This window comes from Chelonia mydas, chromosome 9 (genome assembly GCF_015237465.2).
Source record: "Chelonia mydas isolate rCheMyd1 chromosome 9, rCheMyd1.pri.v2, whole genome shotgun sequence".
NCBI lineage: Eukaryota > Metazoa > Chordata > Testudines > Cheloniidae > Chelonia > Chelonia mydas.
Genome location: NC_057855.1, coordinates 55820503 through 55829207, shown reverse-complemented (window position 1 = coordinate 55829207; position 8705 = coordinate 55820503).

Below are 8705 nucleotides of genomic sequence, written 5' to 3'. Positions count from 1 at the left end.
CAGGAAACATCTAAGGAACAAAGACAAAAGTGGGGGCAGAGAAAAGCTGAGCCCTGGCTGGAAAAGCTGCCTGGCCTGTGAAATAAATGTCTAAAACAACATTTAGGGTGAGAAATAGCTACTTGATACCAGTTTCTTTAGTGTTTTAAGCTTACATGGCGGTTTTTGTTTTATTTGCTGGTAATCTGCTTTGATCTGTTTGCTATTCCTTATAGTCACTTAAAATCTATCTTGTGCAGTTAATAAACGAGTTTGTGTTTTCTCTAAAACCAGTTGATAACTTCAGGGCAAAAACTGTGCATATCTTTCTCCACACTGAGGGAGGGGGCGAATTTCAAGAGCTTGTGCTGTACATTTCTCTGAGCAGTGCAAGACAATACCATTTTGGATTTACACTACAAAGGAGGTATGCACTTGAGTTCTGAGCAATTCCATAGCTCAGTCTGCCTATGCAGTGCTGATTTCAATGTCTTTCTCCTGCAGCAGCTGCGTGTGTCCCTACCTATGTGTGTGCTTTTGACGTAGTACCTGTAGTTCCCTTGTAATACCAGTATATATGGACAGAATCCAAATGTCTTTTAGAGAAAGAGTCAATATGAAATTTATAACGAACACTAGTCACTTGGAGTTACTAGTCACTTGGAGTCAGAGTTAACATTCCTATGGGTACTACACGAAGTAAGGCTTAGGATTCCTTTGCGCAGTGCTCCCTGCCCTAGTTTCAGGAGTCCTGTGAGTTGCGCTTCCATTAGGGTTAGGCTTTCAACGTACAGGGTTCCTCACCCTAGGATTACGGTTCCTATAGTAGAGTGGAACACGCTAGTGTAAGGTTTCCTATAGGTAAGCCAGTTGGCATTTGGGTAGGGTTCCTATTGTTAGCCCACTTGGAGTTAGGGTTCCTACGGGTAGCCAGGTTAGGATTAGGGTTCCTATGGTGAGGCAACTTGGAGTTAGGGTTTGGATTCCTATAGGTAGGCTACTTGTATTTAGGCTTAGAGTTGCTATGGTTAGTGTTGACCATGTTTGGATTAGGCCACTTGGAGTTGGGGAAGGATTCCGATGGTAGGGCTCCCCGCCGTAGTGTTAGGGTTTGTACTGGTTGTGCTCCCCCAGCCCACCAGTGTTAGGATGCCTATGGGTAGGCCACGTGAGGTTAGGGTTTCTATTCGCAGGGCTTCCCGTTTTAGGGTTGAATGTGTATGTGTAAGACTCTATAACCTAGGATTAGGGTTCCTTTGTGTGAGGATCCCTGACTTAAGGCATCCTATGAGTAGGCCACTCAGAGTTAGCGTTAGAGTTTCCCCCTCCCCACAGAGTTTCTCTAAGTAGGCTTCTTGGAATTAGAGATAGGGTTCCTAAGTGTAGGGGAGCACTACTCACAGAAACCGTAAACCTAAGGCGGAGAGAGGTACCTGAAGGAATCCTAACCCTAACACCAAGTGGCCGAGCGCTAGCAATCCTAAACCTCGGGCGGGGAGCCCTATCCACAGAAAACCTAACTTGAACTCCAACTGTGATGCGAATTGTTACGAACAGGATCCCGAATCTTACGGCAGGTATGTCATGTCACAACACTAAGTGAACACTAACTCCAGGTGGCCTACCTAGAATAAACCCTACTTTAGTCGGAGAAAACTACACAAAGGACTCTTAAAATGTGGATCGGGACTCTGAACCATCTAAACCCTAACCCTCGGGCTGTGAGCCCTCCGAATAGGAAGGGTTATCCAATTCAATGTGGCTTACCCTCAGGAACACTAAGCCGAACTGCAAGGGGCCTGTCCATAGGAAATTTAACCCAAATCTAAGTCAGATACACAGAGGATCCCCCTAACCTCAAATCCAAGTAGCCAATACATAGCAGCCTTAACCTTAGTTTCAAGAAGACTACCAACAGGTATCCTAAACTAGGACTGGCCTGGCACCTGAGGCGGGGAGCTGAAGCCCCATGCCCCCTCACTTGAGCCAAAACTCTGAAAGGTCTCAATTCTACTTTCTTCCTTTTCTACTCTTCTCATGGTACTGCTCTGCTACCTACCCCAATAAAGGAGAACTAACAACTTAAAATGCCTTGTTCAAAAATTTTAAGTAATGCTTAACTTTCAAAACCATGAACAGCAAATATAACTTTTCTTGTCTGTATAGTAAACACCGGCATTTTAAATCTGTTTGATAGCGGTGCTTTCCGTGCCTTCTTAGTTGCAAAGATTTGAACTGCTTCTTGATGAAGATGCGCATTCTGGATCAGCTCATTGAGACGATTGCGAGGCCGACCAGCCTGGCCTGTGTTATTGTGACTCATAGATATCTTTTTATTAACTTCAGCGCGGAGTCTCCACTGGCAACTGCAACAGGAAATGTTAGCGATATACGCAGAGCAACAAAAACATTTGGAAAGAGGGTGGTCATAAGCTTTGTTCACGCATGTTCCAGAACAGCCTTTGGCGTTTATCCTGCTGAAATATATCTTGAAAGGGCTTTCAGTTCATCTCCTAAATCACTCGCATCAATATCACGCGTGTCATCATGCGTCAACACTGTCTTTAGTGCCCTGCATTGCTGGTGTAGGTCTTCTTCAGGTACAGTGAGGAGTTTTGGAATATCGTACAACATCCCAAATATGCTGTGTACCCTTGAGCTGCATGAAAAGTTCTTCAACTGACTGTATTGCACAATCTAGCACCTGGTTAAAGAATTCAACTTTGAATTGTTGTTTGGGGTCTCTGATGGGATTATCCCATGCTTTGTAATCAAAATGTCTTCTTCGGTGACTCTTGAATTCTTGAGTGGGTGGGAAAATAGCTTCAGTGTGAAGTTCCTCCACCAACTTCTGTGCACTCTTGGAACGTTTGAAATCCCTCATCCGACCGGTAAGACTGTAGGAATGACTTTGCTTTGTCCAGTTGTTCCATTGCTCCAGATATTTCAAGGTCAACACCTTGGAGTCTCTTGCTTACAACATTTATTTCAAACAATATGTCATGCCACAACACTAAGCCACACAGAAATTTGAAGTGATGTATGTTTCTGGTGATTCCATTTCCCTCTGCCACTGTTCTCCCACGAACAGTTCCTCTCACAGCATTATCCTCCTTCATGGCAACTATGGCATCATCTATCTTCCCAGTTTGGTGTTTATAGGTTTTTCGCCTCCACTTGACTTTCCATCATGTGGCACTCAGTGGTTTCAGTGTCAGAGAGGGTGTTCCCTGACAAGGTTCCTTCTCGACTCTGAACTCTAGGGTACAGCTGTGGGGACCTGGATGAAAGATTCCCCAAACTTATTCTTACCAGCTTACGTTAAAACTTCCTGAAGGTCCAAACTTTGCCTTGTCCTTGAACTGTATGCTGCCACCACCAAGCGTGTTAAACAAAGCCCACTTGGAGACGTCTTCCGCCAAAATATCTCCCCAAACCCTACACCCCACTTCTTGGGGAAGGTTTGATAAAAATCCTCACCAATTTGCATAGCTGAACACAGACCCAAACCCTTGGATCTTAAGAGCAATGAAAAAGTAATCTGGTTCTTAAAAGAAGAATTTTAATTTAAAAAAGTAAAAGAATCACCACTGTAAAATCAGGATGGTAAATACCTTACAGGGTAATCAGATTCAAAACATAGAGAATCCCTCTAGTCCAAACCTTAAATTAGAAAAAGAGACAAAAACAGGAAAATACATTTCATACACCATAGTGTATTTTACCAGCCATAAAACAAAAGGAAATCTAACGCATTTCTAGCTAGATTACTTACTAATGTAACAGAAGTTTGAGTAGCTATGAAGAGCATTCCTTCTGTTCCCGCAAAAGCATCACACGGACAGAAAGCCCCTTTGTTCTCTGCCCCTCCAGCTTTGAAAGTATCTTGGTCATTTTTGGTAAGGTGCCAGCGAGGTTATCTTGGCTTATTAACGCTTTATAGGTGAAAGGGTTTTGCCTCTTGCCAGGAAGAATTTTATAGTTCTGTATACAGAAAGGTGGTTACCATTCCCTTTATATTTATAACACACCCCCCAAATCACAGCTAGGGTGAAACACTTTTTGTGATTTCTTCCTCGAGCTGTAGGAGAAAAGAGAGTTAATAGGACACATACACCTCTAAATATACTATCAAGTGTATAAAGACTAACAATATTTCCCAAATCTCAAGGACGATTTTAAATAGTTGATTCTGGGAAACTTTCACAGGAGTGTGCATCAGCCACTTTGTTAGAAGCTCGTTGGATGTTGAAATCAAAATCTTGGAGAGCTCAACTAAACCTTGGTGGTATGAATCCACTGTAACGCAGCATGGTCAGTTTGCATGTGGAAACGCCTTCCCCAAACGTATGGGCGTCGCTTTTCCACAGCGTAGACAATGACGTAACATTCTTTTTCACTGACTGACCACTTGCTTTCCCTCTCGCACAGCTTCTTGCTGAGAAACACTACAGGGTAGAATTCTTGATCAGGTCCTTCCTGCATTAAAATTGCTCCCACACCACGCTCGGACGCACCTGTGGTTACTAGGAACGGTTTGTCAAAGTCTGATGGCCTTAGTACAGGGTCAGACATGAATGTCACTTTAAGCTTCTTAAAGGCCTTCTGACACTTTTCGGTCCACTGAATGGCATTTGGCTGTTTCTTTTTGGTTAGGTCTGTCAATGGGGCGGCGATTTGGTTGTATTTCGGTACAAATCGTCTGTAATAACCGGCCAAGGTTAAAAAGGATTGAACCTGTTTCTTTGACTTTGGGACAGGTCACTTTTGGATAGCATCCACTTTGGCCTGTAGGGGGTTGATAGTTCCTTGACCCCCCCCCCGGTGTTCAAAGAAAGTCAGTCTGTTTAGGCCTATTTGACACTTCTTAGCCTTAACAGTTAGTCCTACCTCCCTTATGGGGTCAAGGACTTCTTGTAGATGTTCCAGGTGTTCTGCCCAGGAATCCGAAAATATGGCCACATCATCAAGGTAGGTAACTGCATATTCTCCTAATCCCGCTAGGAGACCATCTATAAGTCTTTGGAAGGTGGCGGGTGCATTTCACAGCCCGAAAGGGAGTACATTAAATTCATAGAGCCCGAGATATGTGGTGAAGGCTGACCTTTCCTTGGCAGATTTATCTAGTGGTACCTGCCAGTACCCCTTGGTTAAGTCCAAGGTAGAGATGAACTGGGCCCGTCCCAGTTTCTCTACTAGTTCATCTGTGCGTGGCATTGGATAGTTGTCTGGGAGAGTTACAGCATTTACCTTACGGTAGTCCACGCAAAAAATGTATTTTCCCCATCTGGTTTGGGAACTAGAACGACTGGAGATGCCCATGCACTTTCAGAGGGGCGGATTACACCCATCTGTAACATATCCTGGATCTCCCGTTCTATAGCAGTTTTATCTTGAGGAGACACCCGGTAAGGTTGGACTTTAATTGGGTGAGCATTACCTGTGTCAATGGAGTAGTATGCCCGTTCAGTCAGTCCTGGGGTGGCTGAGAAAATCGGCCCGTAGCTAGTGCACAGCTCCTTGATCTGCTGTCACTGCATAAGCCCAAGAGCTCCATCAAGGAGCTGTGCACTAGCTACGTGCCAACGTTCTCATCCACCTGGACCGTGAATGGCCCTTCCCACGATGCTTCCATTTTATGGGCCTGGAGCATCTTTAAGACCATGACCTGTCCCGTACTTTGAAGGAACGCTCTCTGGCATTGTTATCATACCAGGCTCTTTGCTCTTTTTGAGCCTCCTGTATGTTTTCTTTAGCAAGGGCTAAAGAGGTTCGGAGGGTGTTTTGTAGGTTGGTTACAAAGTCCAGAATGTTAGTTCCTGGAGAAGATCTAAAACCCTCCCGTTGCTGCTTCACCAACTGCAATGGCCCCTTAACCTCACGGCCATATACAAGTTTAAATGGGGAAAACCCTAAAGTGGGATGTGGTACAGTTCTGTAGGCAAAGAGCAACTGCTGCAACACTAGGTCCCAATCATTGGAGTGCTCATTTACTAATTTATGTATCATTGCCCCCAGAGTTCCATTAAACTTCTCCACCATGCCATTTGTTTGATGGTGGTAAGGAGTGGCAACCGAGTGATTTACCCCATGAGCTTTCCAGAGGTTTTCCATAGTTCCTGCCAGGAAATTAGTCCCCGCATCTGTGAGGCTGTCGGAGGGCCAAGCTACCCTGGCAAAAATGTCTGCTAGTGCCTAGCACACACTTTTAGCCCTGGTGTTGCTTAGAGCTACTGCTTCCGGCCATAGGGGGGGCAAAAATCCATGAAAGTCACTATGGACTGGCGTTCCTCTGGGTGTCTTTTTTGGAAGAGGACCAGAATATCCACAGCTACTCGCTGAAATGGAACTTCAATGATGGGGAGTGGCTGGAGAGGGGCTTTGACCTGGTCTTGGGGTTTTCCCACTCTTTGGCATACTTCACAAGACTGGACGTAGGTAGAAACTTCCTTGCCCATTTCCTCCCAGTGGAATACCCCCCCAACGGTCTTTGGTCCTGTTCATCCTAGCATGGCCACTAGGATGATCGTGGGCTAAGCTCAAGAGCTTGGCCAGGTATTTAGTTGGAACTACCAACTGTCTCTGAGGATGCCAGTCTTCCTGGTGTCCACCAGAAAGAGTTTCCTTATATAAAAGTCCTCTTTCTACAACAAACCTGGATCGATTAGAAGAGCTGAGAGGCGGTGGATTGCTCCGGGCCGCCGTCCAAGCTCTCTGGAGGCTTTCATCTGCTTCCTCTTCGCTCTGGAACTGTTCCCTTGATGCTGGAGACATCAGTTCCTCATTGGATTGTGGACCTATGCTTTGTCCCTCTGGAAGCGATGTAGAGGATGGGGCTGTTTCCGTTGACTCTGAACCGCTCTCCCGTGGGACACTATGTTGGGGTTCAGGCTCCGGCTAAGCCTCTTGTGTAGGGTTATGGGCTGCTGCCTGTTCAGGTTCGATGGGGCCCTCTGGTGTTGAGGTTGCAAGTACTGGATTCAGTGCTGGCAATGGCTCTGGTGCTGGTTGTTCCGCTGGTTCCGGTTCTGGAACTGGTTCCATCTGGGTCTCTGGGACTGGATCCACTACTGCTGTTGCAGACATTGGCCTGGGGTCCGGGTCCATCTCCTCTGACTGGGTCCTGATAGAAGTTTCAAGGCGTCACGGCTTGTTTAGCCTGGCTGCGGGTGACCATTCCCACCCTCTTGGCCCGCTTCACATGATTGGCCAAGTCTTCCCCCAACAGCATGGGGATGTCATAATCATCATAGACTGCAAAACTCCACGTTCCTGACCAGCCCTGGTACTGGACAGGCAACTTGGCTGTAGGCCAATTGAAAGAGTTGGACTTCAAGGGTTGAATTTTCACTTGGATCTCTGGGCTGATTAAATTGGGGTCCAGTAAGGAAGCATGGATAGCTGACACTTGTGCTCTGGTGTCTCTCCACGCGGTGACCTTCTTCCCGCCCACACTCACAGTTTCCCTCAGCTCCAAGGGTATCTGGGAGGTATCTGGGCCTGCGGACCTCTGGTGTGATTCCAGTGCAATGAACTGTAATCTGTTGGGGTTCTTGGGGCAGTTGGCCTTTACATACCCCAGCTTTTTACATTTAAAACATCGTCCAGCTGACGGGTCCCTGCGGCGAGGCGGGTTGCTAGAGAACGGTGTGGTAGGACCATAAAGTGTCTGGAGTGTTCTTTGGGGTTTAATTGGGGCTTTGGCTGCCCAGGTAGTAGGGTGTGGTCTGAGGTTGTCCCTTCTGGTCTCCCCTCCAACTGCTACCAGGATTGTTCCTCTCTCCTCCTCCACCCGTTTTGTTATTCGTACGAACTGTTTTTTTCTTTTCTGCCACCTCCGCCCATTTGACTCCCGCCTCGATTACAGTTATGGGCTTCTCAGCTAGGATGTATTTTTCTATTTCTTCAGGAACACCTCCAAGAACTGCTCCATTTACATTAGGAAGGGCAACACTTCTGGAGACTTAACACTTGCTCCTGATATCCAGGCATCCCAATGTTTCATAATGTGATAGGCAAGTTGGGTAAATGACACCTCTGGTTTCCACCGTAGGGCCCTGAACCTCCAATGGCAATGCTTGGGTGTTAGCCCCATTCTGCCTCTCGCCTTGGATTTAAACAGTTCATAGTGGTTCATGTGTTCCTTTGGCATTTCATCCGCCATCTCTGCTAAGGGTCCACTGGCTTCATCTCTACTATGTACTGGTCAGAGATGCTGTACCCAAGGCAGGCCTTTTCGAAATTTTCAAAGAAGGCCTCGGTATCATCGCGTGCCTTGTAGGTGGGGAACTTCCTGGGATGGGAAGCGGTACCTGTAGAACGATTGGTATTCTGTTGAGCTTTTGCTTTTCCAGCTCCAGTGCATGCTTCCACTCTTATTCCTTTACCTCCACTTCTTTTTCCTTTGCCTCCATTTCTCTCCTGTGGGCTGCCTCCTTGGCTTTTTCTGCCTTTGTTGCTGTCATCTTAGTCTCTCTGTTTTTAATTAACTTTACACCCGACAGTTAAAAAAAAACAAAAAACTGGCTTGTAAAATTCTTGTGCTGTAATATAATACCTATGTTCTCTGATAGCTAGTCTTAGCCTACAGAAAAATGCACTGTCTCCAGGCAAATAGACAGAAAAATCTTCTAGTTGCTCTTAGCTAAAAAACTCCTACGGATAACACTCCAGCACCTATTGATAACACTCCAACATAAAAAGGATTGTAGGCACACTGTCTTCGT